The sequence below is a fragment of the Ambystoma mexicanum genome, chromosome 5p (assembly GCF_040938575.1).
Source record: "Ambystoma mexicanum isolate Mex_15411 chromosome 5p, UKY_AmexF1_1, whole genome shotgun sequence".
NCBI classification, from domain to species: Eukaryota; Metazoa; Chordata; class Amphibia; order Caudata; family Ambystomatidae; genus Ambystoma; species Ambystoma mexicanum.
In genome coordinates, this window is record NC_090930.1 from 985,525,151 (window position 1) to 985,537,995 (window position 12,845).

At 44.9% G+C, this 12,845-nt stretch overlaps 1 protein-coding gene across 5 annotated transcripts in view; it reads left to right on the forward strand.

Annotated features, from left to right (window-relative positions):
• Positions 1 to 12,845, forward strand: part of FARS2 (phenylalanyl-tRNA synthetase 2, mitochondrial) — a 2,528,336-nt gene that overhangs the window by 137,473 nt on the left and 2,378,018 nt on the right. The window lies entirely within an intron of this gene.

Sequence of the window (12,845 nt, forward strand, 5' to 3'; positions counted from 1 at the left end):
GCTCTCTTCTCACTGAAGGTCTTAATTGTTTTAAAAATGGCTTGCTACTTTGTCATTGCTTGCGCATATCGTTTTCACACACGGATCGATAAAAAAATGCTTTTGAGCCACTTGATACTGTTTCAAAGGATATTCGGATTCGCGTGAAGAGCGTTCCGGTGTTTCCCCATCCATAGAAACTCACTGGTTTTCAAATTGTCTCTGCAGTCAAGGCGCACCTCTCTGCTGTGAATTCCAATCAGGGTTCAACTCCCTGCTGCTCTGGTTCCTACTGAGACTTCTCCTGCCCCTCAGACACTCCGGTGCTCGGTTAACAAGCATCTTCTTCCACTTCTTTGGGAACGGCCCAGCTCGGCGCCAAGTCCTGCTTTGCGACCGCTGCAGAGTGGAGCTTCTGCTCCGATGCCAGCCACAGGACTTGATCCCAGCCTCACAGGGTGTTAGTCCCGGCACACTCTGCCTCCAACGATCTGCGACAGATCCCGCTACCGCCATGCCTCTCTTGCCACGCGGCTTCACCTGTTGCAAGTTTTCCTGCCTCCCTCTTTGTTGCTCGGCAGTCTTCTTCTTATGCGTGAGAAACTGATAGGTGACCCCAGGTGTGGGCCCTTGAATGTAGTCGCCTGACTGTCAAAGTTCACTACAGTCATCTTCCTCATCCCATTACTAGAGTGGTGAAAGGAGTTACTGGTGTTCACTAGTCCTAGTCGACTCTTCTTCATGTCAGTACTATCATGGGAAATATGTGGGAAAATGTGGGGAGATGTTTGACAATAGCCCACAAAGGCCAGGAACAGTTACGTCAGTCTTAAATAGGGAAAGGGGGATACCATGTCTCGCCTGGGGGCACCCACTCTCAATTCCAAGGACCCTCCACCCAGGTGATCCTCTCTCGCGCCACCAGCCCCAGGTTCAGGATCAAAAGGCAGTGGCCTTTCCCGGGCCACCTGAGAAGAGGATCCAGGGAGAGTAGGAGTGAGAATGCCCTCCTCCAGTTTCTCACAGTGAGTAGAATTGTACAACATTTGCCCTTCTATTTCTTCTTTAGTGTCTCTTGCCTTCTGGCAATGCGGGTTCCAGGTTTCCCCAAATTCACATCTCCTATAAGGAGAATTGTAGCCTTTTTGCCCTTGTCCTTCAATTCTACTTGATCGGTATTCAAAATGTCTCTCCAAGTATTTGTTAACTTGATAGCATGACCTTGGGCCCCAACTCCTCTGGCTTGACTCACTGGTGTAACGTGCATCTGTGTCGAAGAGTTTTTGTTGGGCAGGCTTCCCCAGCTAGGCAGAGTCTCTCTGTCCCTGTATTGTTTTTTCACTCCTTTGCCGATTGAGCCATTGCCATTGCACAAGAACGCATCTCCTCCAGTCCCTCTGCAAATCACTTCTCGCTTCCAGCAATCCCTCCAGGGCACCTGCTACAACTTCACTGGAGTTCCTCTACTCCAGTATACAACGCCTCCAGACAGTTGCCTGCAAGCGCCATCTTGTTTCAGCACGGCTCGCCTCCATGACTGCCTCTGCCTGCTTCCCACTCTGGGCACACTGCAGCTTTTCTCTACTCTCCTACTTTGTAGGTGATTTCCAAGTTCAAATGCCCCGCACAGCTGATTGTGTACCTGACAACTAGACTGCATGTTGTACTTAGCATCACTTTCATTCCATATTGACTCCTTGCCCCTCTTCTTCATCTCAGTGCTTGAGGCTTTCTGGGACTTGGAGTGCCATGGATTTTTAGACTGTCGTAAGTTACATTGTTGGTCACTTTTCTAAGCATTATAAACATTAGATGTTAAATGGATTTTAGAGGTGTTATGTAATTCTGAAGAGTAAATAGAGTTCTGTTTGGAAATTTTAACAAAAGGGGTTTTACGATTGAAGGGTTCTGAATAATGGCAACTTGCCATCAGAGAATCATGAATTAGGGTTTCTTCTTCACCGGAAAGGGAAGAATACTGCGTCCCACCTGTGTGAGTCACCACCTCCCCCTGACTGCCATCTCCTCCCATGTGATCCACTCCCGGGATACCGCTCGCAGGGTCAGGATCAGGTAGCGGCTGGCTTTCCCTGGCTTCATGGGGGGAGAATTTAGGTTGAGGATTAGTGATGACTCCATAGGATTCATCACAACATAGTTAGCGACCTTCCTAAATGACACCAACAGGATAAAACATAGTTTGATGGAAAGCAGCCTACATCATTCCCAGTGCTTATAATGCATTCAAAGGCTTCTATTCAGCACATTTTGGTTTTAGTTTGTCTCTCTAAATGAAAAAGGGTATTACTCATTCTACTTAGTGAATCAAGATGCACCTCCACGATGATGCCTAACATGGCCGAAATGGCTGAGGTGCTTACTGTTCTGTGAAGAGGGGAAGTGACCTAAAGTTTCGGGCTATTTGCTCCCTTTTGTAGAAGGATCAAGACTCACTTGCATGTTTGTGATCTTATTTAATGGTGCAGTCATGCTAAAAATGATGGTGCCAACGTGGTAGAAATAATGGTATGGAAGGTTTGGATCTATTTGACCTAAAACATTTGACCTAATCACATGTAATCAAATTTATTTGACCTTTTTATGGTCTAAAATGCGGGCGTGACCCCCCACAACCCTCCCACTTCCCCTCAACCTAATCTATACCCTTACCCACCGCCATATATATATATATTTAATCAAATTTGACCCAAAAAAAGGTTAAAAAAATCGATCAAATGTTTTAGGTCAAATATGCTAATACCGGTATGGAAGGCTGCCTGAAAAATTGCTAGTGATTATGAGTAATTCACAGCTTTTCCTCCATCATTTTTGGGTACTTAGGGTAAGGATTGTAATACTTTGGGTAACTGTATGTGATTTACTACCTGAGCTATTGATCCATTGACAGAATGCAATAAAGACATAATAGTATTAAGTGTAGTGTCGGCTCCAATCGTAGAAAACTATATAATTAAGTGTATCCATTTATTCTGAGGTTCTATGTCGTAATCCTGCATTTTCAATCCCGAACACAAAAAAGACAGATTTTTATTTGCCCATTTTTGTGCAGGCTTTAAAATGCAGTATTATTACATTGAACCCCACCTTTCCCCACCCACCCCCCTACCCACATATAAACACGCATTCTCCCCACACATACTCATACAAACACATACACGCCTACACACACAGACATACAGTTCCAAACGTACCTGTCACTCCCACGTCGAGTCTGCTGGGTCACAGCAGGGCTTGACAGTCTGATTTAGAAAGATCGATCCTTGCGGTCGCAGGGCGGTCTTTCGAAATCAGTCTTTTTTCCATTCTGAAAAAAGAGAAAGGTCTTTTGACCTAGGACCGATTCTGAGAAATTACAATTTTCAAAAAATAATTGTATTTCTTGATTTTGAACATCATAAAACATCATGTTGCATATATCTACAACACAGGTATCAATGAATGTCATGTTAATAGAACAACAATACAGTACATAAACACCTGATTATCACACGTCACAGTTCGACCAACGTACAAAGTAATTTGCGGTTATTTACATCACACTCTTCAACAATACTATATTTGTCCACTCCCAGGCGAAGGGACCGGCGCGCCCGATGTTGCCTACTCATCGACTTTCTTGCAGAAGTATTCTGTAAATAGAGTCCAGTAAGGTTCCCTTTTTATCGTAGCAAGCAGATACTGAGAACCACTGATTAATTGCTTCTTGATGTTTTGCTAGTAGGAAAGCTGATCCAAGGAATCTCCTGTAACGCCACCCTTCAACAATAGTGTCAAGCTCCAAAATCACTTTTAGCCAAAAGGATCCAACCTGGTTGCACATCCAAGCCATGTGCATTAAATCAACATCGTCCTGCTTACACCTGGGACACGCCCCAAGGACAGCTGGGTTAAATTTACGTATTATGTGCCTAGCTTGGAATGTCAGTGCATTCTCAAAATCATGATATAAAAGGCTTAGTTAGCCTTAACTGTGGCCAGAATAGAAACAATTGGAACTCCAAAATTGTAGCTCGTTTTAGTTATGATCTATCCCACCTAATGCCCAAAACCATTGGACATGATTGGTGGAGACACTTGTCAATCTTTATTTACACTGCCCACGAGGGAACCATTGAATCTATTATTGAAGTAGTTAACTTCTTTGCACACAGAAACAAGTTATTTTTAGATAGATATGAGCACAATGATGACATCACAGAGGACAGCACTAGTTACATCATCTATGACATACACAAGTGTCCATTTTTATTTATTTATTTTATTGTGCATTTGTTAGGCTTATACAACAAGAAAATTGTGTTTCAAAGCGCCCACATGGCAGTAGGGAAGGTACATGGGATTGAAAAACAATATACAGAGTGGAGGAAAAAGACTAACCTACTATGCCTTGTGAGTAATCAGGATGTGCAGGTGCAGATGGAGAAGAGGGGAAGCGGGAGTGGGGCTAAGTGCTGGAGTGTCCATGCTCGTGGATGAGCGCAGATGTAAGTGCCAAGTATAGCAATTGCTCGGGAGCGTTGAGCTGCAATAAGAGGGTATGTGCAGGCCTGCATTGGCAAAGGCATGTGCCGAGACAAGTGCTGTGTGTAGGCAGGAGCTTAGGTGATTGGGTGTGGGAGGCCAGGACCCCGAGGACACATAAGGGCCCTGGTCACCAATCACAGTGACTGTGAGGTTAGCAGAGGAGGGAAGAACGGAAGGAGGAAGTGAAAAGAAAAGTATTGAGGGGCTTTTGGAATTCGAGGAGGTCTGGCTCAAGAGGAAGAGGGATGGTGTTCCACAAGAGGGATCCAGCAGAAGCAAGACCTCCGCTTCCACCCCTCTTTTTACCGAAATGCATCACACACAGAGAGTTGGTTCCAGAGGAACAGAGAGGTCTAGAGGGAGAATATGTAGCAGTAGCAAGTCGCAGATAGCGTAGTCCCCGGCCCCAGACAGCCTTGTGGATGATGCACTGGGATTTGAATAATTTAATCCATGCAGAACCCGGAGCCGGTGGAGAGTTTGTAGGGCAGGAGAGATGCTGTCCCTGGGCTTGGCCGTCCCTGGGCTTTAGGCGAAGGATACGTCTTGCTGCCCTGTTCTGGATTAGCTGGAGGGATCGTAGATAGGAAGAGGGTTGATCCAAGAGAAGGCTGTTGCAGTAGTCAAGCCTAGAGAGAACCAGAGCTCTGATAACATTAAGCTTCTGGCCGAAAGTGGTAAAAGGGAGAATTCCTTTGAGAAGTAGGAGTTGCAAGTTGGACTTCTTAGCAATATCCTGGATGTGAGGGAAGAAGGATAGAGAGGAGTCTAAGATGCCTCCAAGGTTTCTGGCTTCAGATGAAGGAGAAGGTGGCAAGCCTATAGAGGATGGCCAGAGTGAGGGGAAGAAAGAGGGATCAGGGGTCCCAATAGGAAGGATCTCAGTCTTGCTGGCATTGAGGCAGAGATCACTGGGAGAGTACCAGTACTGAATGGCAGATAGGCAGTCCGGGATGATGGAAGAAGCAAGAGAGTCAGCAGGAAGTTTGAAAAAGAGTTTAGTGTTTTCTGAGTGGCACTGGAGATTGAGGGAGAAGGAGTAAAATATGCGTGCCAGCGGAGCAAGGTAAGTGTTTAAGAGCCAAGGGGAGAGGTTGGAGCCCTGGGGGACACCACAGGTGGAGGGGAAGATAGGTGAGGAGAAGGTGCCCAGAATAACCTGGGACAGACAGTTAGGAAAGAGGTCAGCCAGTCCAGTTCCCGCTCATAAATACCCAGGGTATCGTGGAGTCATTTTATGAGGATAGAGTGGTTGACCGTATCGAAGGCAGAGGAGAGATCAAGTAGAATGAAGACAACTGGAGAGTTGGAATCAAGGGATGCAAGCAGTTCTTCACGGTTGTTCAGAAGAGCAGTTTTCTGCCTCTGGATGCTTTGAATCCAGATTGATGGTCATGTAGACCGCCAACAAGTTCAGTGTGTGAAGTAAATTGGGGAAATGCCAGCTTCTCCAGGAGTTTTCCAAGGAAGGGGTGATAGAAATAGGGTGGTAATTAGCTGGACAAGTAGGATCCGCTGAAGGTTTTTGCAGGAGGGGGTGCACAAGGGAGTGCTTGAGGGAGGAGGGAAAGGAACCTGTAGCAAAAGAGAGGTCGCAGAAATCAGCAAGAGCGGGAGCAAGAGAGACGATGTTGTCATTGATGGTTCTGGAGGAGCAAGGGAAGACCTGTTTGGAGGAGACTTTCATAGAATGGACAACTCTGGTAACCTCATCAGGTGTGACAGGGAAGAAGGAGGAGAGGGGGGAAGAAGGAGGGTGAGAGGCCATAGGAGGCAAATAGTCAGAGTGGGGTTAGGGAGTGGGTAGCAAGGATGTTCAGAGCTTTATTGATGAAGTGTGTGGCCAGTACATTGCAGAGGGACTGGGAAGAAAGAGGGGATGAAGAGACTGATGAAGGGTTGGCTAGTTCCCTGCAGATTTTAAGAGTACAACCATGTTGTTAGAAGCACCCGATACCCAAGCCTGGATGTGGGCCCTTTTCTTGGCATGGATGGAGAGTCACTATTTTTTTCGGAGCAGGCAGCAGGCCAGTTTGTCAGAGGGTGCGCCTGAGGTTTGCACTTCCTTTCAACAACACTGCACTTGCGTTTCAGGGCTATAAGTTATGAGTCGTGCCAGGTGTTACGCTTAGATACAGGTTTCAGGCTGATCCTCATGACGGAGGCAAGAATGTCCAGAGTGTTAGTAATGGCCAGATGGAGGTTACTGAGAGCAGAGTCAGAAGTAGAGTCATGGATAGGGACAGAGGGGGGTGAAGGTGGATTTGAAGGCAGCAGCAGACACTCGTTCTATCAGACGGATGTTCGTGAACGAGGTTGGCAGGGCTGGAGGAGGTGCGCTCATTGTGCTGAGGGGACCCAGGTAAGAAGAGAGGGGAGAGTGGTCGGACCAAGAGAGCGATTTAACCAGAGTGGGGGGAGAGAGAGAGGTCAAGAGTGTATGAGGGCGTCCAGAGTGTGTCCAGCCGAGGGGTTGGACCAGAAAGGAAAATGGATAGGGATACAGAAGTGCAGAGGTCAAGGAAGACAGTGGATGCTGTGACAGGGGAGTCTTATTGGATGTTGAAATCACCCAAGAGGAGGATATTGGAGGTGGTTGAGTGGAGAGAGGAAGAGAAATGAGCCCATTCAGAGAAGAACAGGGTGGTACTGCCGGGGGGCCTATAAATAGTGGCAATGGCCATAGAGGATGGATGGTGAGATGACCAACTTGCAGACCAGGCTCTCAAAGGAAGGGTAGGGCTTGGTGGGTATGATGGAGGACGGAACCCACTCAGGGAAGATTAAGGCAACCCTACCACCAGCACGGTGAGGCAGTAGTTTGGAAATGATCTTGAAGCCATCAGGGAGAAGAGAGTCAAAAGCATTGACTGAGCTGGCATTGAACCATGTCTCGGTAAGAGCGAGAATTTCGGGGTCAGAGTCTTCAAGAAGGAGGCAGATATCAGCAAAGTGTTTGTTGGCTGAGCGGGCATTAAGAATAGGCAGTTGAAGGAGGTCTTCACTTTTGAATGTTTTCTGAGGTGGAGAATAGGGATGTGGTACACAAGTCAGAGGGGGAGGATCAGAGAGAGTGGTTAAGGGGGGGGCAGGTGAAGGAAGGAAGTTAATGAGGGATGGCAGGTGCTTGTCAAAAGAGGGGAAGGTTGGGTTTAGGACCCTGAACCAAGATAGTGCTTGCGTGGTAGACATTAATAATGCAGTGTGATAATGAGAAGCTGGCCAAGAGAACTTCCCACTTGGTGCCAACATTAATGGGAGAGGATGTGAAAGGGGAGAGAGTAGAGATGAGATGAGGAGTCCATTGATCAGTGGAGGGGACAGAGAAAAGGATGTCAGTGAAGACCTGTCTGGAAGTTGCACTGACATGGTGTCTGCGATGGGTAGGCCAGGGTTGACTCTCAGTATGCCATATTTGTGCTTTTTTCTTCCAGACTTTGTAAGCGAGTGGGGGTAGGTGATAGTGCAGTTAGAGAAGATAGGAGAGATGGTGAGTGCCATCAAGGTGGCAGAGGGTAGTTGGAGGGAAGAGAAGAGGTTGCACTTCACAGTTCCGGGCCATCTCACGAGGCTGCCTAGTGGTTAAAGGAGGGGCACAAAATGCAATGCAAAATATGGGCTGGTGGATGATAAAAAACACACCTAGGTGTGAAAATCAAAAACCAGACACAATGCAGTGAGGAAAAACAAGATACGGTTGTGGCCAGAGGCAGAATGAGAAAGCAGAGATAAAGTTAATAATTGTTAGTGGAGGAGGCAGCAAAGGAGTTCAGCCATCCCTCACTTGACGACTTGCAGGCAGCATGGGGGTCCAGCACACAGGATCGCATTGGCTCCTGCTGCCTCATGATGCAGGAAGGTGGGGGCCAGAAGGAGGGAGCCCTCTGAACCCTTCCAGGCCCTCACATGCGTAGACAGGCGCCTTGGTTACTGGGACTTAGTGCGAGGTGGCAGCTTCCGCCTGCCTACCTGTCGTCTGATTGGCTCTATGAAGGAGAGTGGTGCCAATCATGGTGGGGCAGCTAGAAAGTAGAAGGCTGCTCACCCAAATGAAACTGTGGTGGCCATTTTGGGTTGTTTTTTCATTCTTCGGGATTTTAGTTCAGAGCAAACGCAGTCTACAGTGCATCTGCAACCTTCTGGGACACCTGCCCCATCTCTGTGAAGCCCTCACAAAAGTAAACGCCAAGATGAAAAGATGCGGTGCGGTCAAGTGCTCCGCTTGATTTCCCAGTAGTTATATTATTTGCTTTTTCAATGCCAGCAGCCTCTGTAAGCCCCCAGGGCTGAACTTTTGTTGCTGTAATGGCACTGTGCTGCTCCTGCAGCACGCTAGTGAAAAGAGGAGCTCCTGCCCCTCACGAGTCCTAGTAGTGTCGGCAGATGATAAAAAATGGGATACTATTTAAAGATTGCTTTTACTTTGTACAGTATGTTTTATTTCAGTTTTAACATGTTAATCACTTACAAAAGACACACAGAAAGAAATATACATCTACATACATGTTTTCAAGCAAATGTTGAATTTTAAAACTTCATTTTTATATAACTTTAGAGTAATCACTTTTTTCTCAATACCCATTTATGGAAATCTTAAAATGTATCCTAATACAGTTGTTTCTTGTTTTAAAGCATTTCTCATGTCATTTAGAAAATTATACGTGTACACATTTTTCTTACAATAAAACAATTGACTATTTACATGCTTATTTTAAAATGTAGTAAATAATTAGGGTTCAACATGTCTCTATTTGGACTCATTGTGTGTGTACTGTACATACATATTATGTTATAGCGAACATTCCTTACTTATATTTGGCACACACAGGAACATTCTAAGCAGTGTACTTTTTATACTTTATTTCTATTAAAAGAAAGTAAACGTGTAAAATATTACATATTTACAATTCAGATATCATCTTGCTCAACAAATACACAACAGAAAGCTTCACAAGTAGTTGTTGTATGATGCATGTGTAACTGTTTTAAACACTGTACTCATTGGTATGAACTATTCGAAAATGCTAATATTACACGTAAGGGTAGTCCAAATATGTGCAAATACTTAGAGTGGTCTTATGTCTGATGCCATTAGTTAAATCATCATTGATGTCATCTATGATGTCATTAGCAATGTATTCAGTGATGTCACAGATGTCATTAGTGATGTCAGCAGTGGTGTCATAGATGGCATCAGTATTGCCGTTGTGGTCACAGGCTGCGCAACAGGGGGGCAAAGTTAAGGTGGCGTTAGCTGAATTTCTCACCTTACATCCTTGCAACCAACGTTTATTCCGTGAACAAAATATATAGATCCTTCTGTGCATCCATTATCTGCCATATTTAAATGCTCCTGTCTTCTGATGGTTATTTAGCATTTGCGTTATTGCGAAATTTCATGTCTTCCCTATAGAAATGTTTTTAAATCCAATGGCTTTTTATCCTAAAATTTGTATTGCAGCATTTTGGTGTATTATTTTAAATACATTTTAGGGAGGAAAATAACCGTCCTGAAATGTTTCAGGGTGGCTCACTTTACTTGCTCGAATGATATAATCGTTTGTCATAACTGCTTTAAAAATCCACCAGGCAATGCTGTTTATCATTATGCTTTTAGTTTTTTATAAATCAATGGGAGGGGCCAATTACAGATTATTTGGAAACCAAACTCCCCCTCTCCGATTGAGTTTGACACACCTGCTTCAGCTCAACACACGGAAACTAAAGTGCTTAGACACTTCAGGCTACAGTATAATCTAAAAACAAATAGCACAACTTTTACATACACAACAAATTACTCCACTGCAAACATGGGCCATATCTTTCTGCCTCTTATCAAACATGGCCTTGTCTTTAACGTAGATCTTTTTAATGTTCATCTGTTGGTGTAATCGGAGTGGATGCATTCCCTGATATCCCCGTAGATTATACACTTAATGAGGGGTTGCCTTAAATTGTCTTGGAGCCTCTTCTGTTGTCGTTTCCTCTTCCTTTCCTTATTGTACCTTTTCTTCTGCACAGATAATTCTCCAATTAATCCACTAGGTTAAAATTGCTTCTACTGAAATTAGCCTGATTGAGGAGTTCCCTGTTCGTTTATCTTGACACTGGATATGTATCATTGATCGTGGCGGTCTCCAGTGAAATGCCTTTAATTGCCTCTGCTCTGCCAATAACAATAAGACTTGCAGCTTGCAAACTTCCTAATTTGACTTTACAGAACAAAAAGTTTAGCTGTACACAGAAAATGTAACAGCAATGTCGCATTTGAACAAACAGGAAGTTGTTGACACTCCATTCTTTCTCTAGAAAAGCAGTCAGTCGGCCTCTGGACCTTTACGTTGGAGCAACATCCCTTGCCTGTTAATGTACATATTGCAGCAGTTCTCAGCCTGAGAATGCATCTTCCGTCTACTGTTCATTAATCATGGAATCTAACAATGCAGCAAACAGTTCCTTCTTGGATCTTTTTAATGCGGGAAGGGTGCAATACTATAGTTTCATTCCGCAGAGTGTGTAAAATATCGTATATTCATCGTTAATGAGTTAGTGTTTCTCAGGGATCTTCCACCGAGGATGGATTGAGAGAATCCTTTATACACACCTTGTAATAAATACCAACGCTGGAAAGTTGTTCAGAATTGTAAGGCGATACATAGTAATCTGGATTTCCTTGCATAAGCAAACCAATCTTGGTTCAGGGCTCACAATTACCAGGAGCTGGTAACTGCTTAGCTCCTGCTTGTACCTTAGAGGAGCCTAATTAGCTTGACCCCAAAAGCTAATTGGTGCAGCATTTTACTCCCCACTCTGGGTGTGTAGGCATGAATCAAAAGGAACATTAGGAGACCTTTGGACCAGAATGGTCATCATACAATGGACTACATTTTATAGTTTGCCTCTAATGTAGAAGTTAGTTTTGCAACTTGCTGGGTACTATCTCCTCCTCCCCAGACATAGCAGATTTGTTACTGGGTTTTGTTGGATACCCAGGAAGTGCTTTTAGTTTCTGTGTAACCTAACCTTATTTTATTCCCTGTTTGTTCTATGGTCTCCATCACATTAGCTCCCGTCCAGGTGTATCCAACAATGAACAAATATATAATTTTTTCAGGGGGGAGTCTATAATCATAGCCAGAGTATGCTTCTTCATGAATTCACTAATGGCAGGTTTTTATATTTTTTTCCATTTTAGGGCACTTAATGCACAGATGAGTTTCTGGTAATCTTCATTACTCCTAGTCCAGTCTTTCTTGTCACAGTACTCGCCTATGAGGTTCCGCCTCACACACAGGAACTTTTTTTCTTTTTCTTGGAGGTATATATACCTCTCACTTACCCATAATCCCCACTTCATTGCAAACCCATTCAGAGCATGGGACCATCCACACCACGAGAGGGAGCGGAGGGTCGGAAGTACAGTGACAAGGAAGAGTAGGACTAGGAGTATTGAAGATTACAGGTAAGTAAACTGAGCATTACCTCCACGTCCTTCTTCCTCATCCCAGTACTCACGTAAGAGGCATACCCTAGCCAACAAGAAGTGGATGGGCACAATGAGACCCCCAAACCAAGAGTCCAACGCAGCAACCCCACGGAACGCAGAAAGAAACCAAGAAAAAGGCAGAGGAGCACCGCCGAATCCCCCGCACCTGAAAAGAGCAGACCAGCCCACGGACCACCAATGAACTAGGACCAAATGACAAGGCAGCCGGAACCACCAAACGAACCACTCAGCAAACCACGCCCAGAAACCCGTGAAGCCAGAAAGAACAGACTCACGGTAAACCAAGGAATACGCAGTGCCAGAGAAGGCAAACCCACGCAAGACAAGCAACCAGGAGAGCCCGAAACCCAAAACATTGCGGGCAAAGGTAGCAAATGGACCAACAGCAGAAGGGCAAACCAATGAGCGGACCCAAGGAGGAACACCCACCCCAAGGACGCTGGGAGCAAACCAAATGCCCATGAAACCTCCCAATCAACCTCAGCCCATACAGGGGAACCCCCAACACCCCAGGAGAGCGCGAAGGCAGACCACAGGGACGCAACGAGAGAGGAGATACCCCTTGCATATACAAATATTATTAGATGTTACAAAACACGCATAACAGTTCGTAAACATATAAAAAAATACATTAAAATGTTAAAATATTAGGCCAAATTCAAGGCAGTGTAGCGTATTAAGAGTTAATACTAATACATAGACAACCATTCAACACTCCTTTTGAAACAATGGTGTGCAAAAACACAATAAAGGTAGGGTTAATGAAACTCAATTACCCAGCATCAAATCAGTCTAAAATCTGATTTGGAGAAGA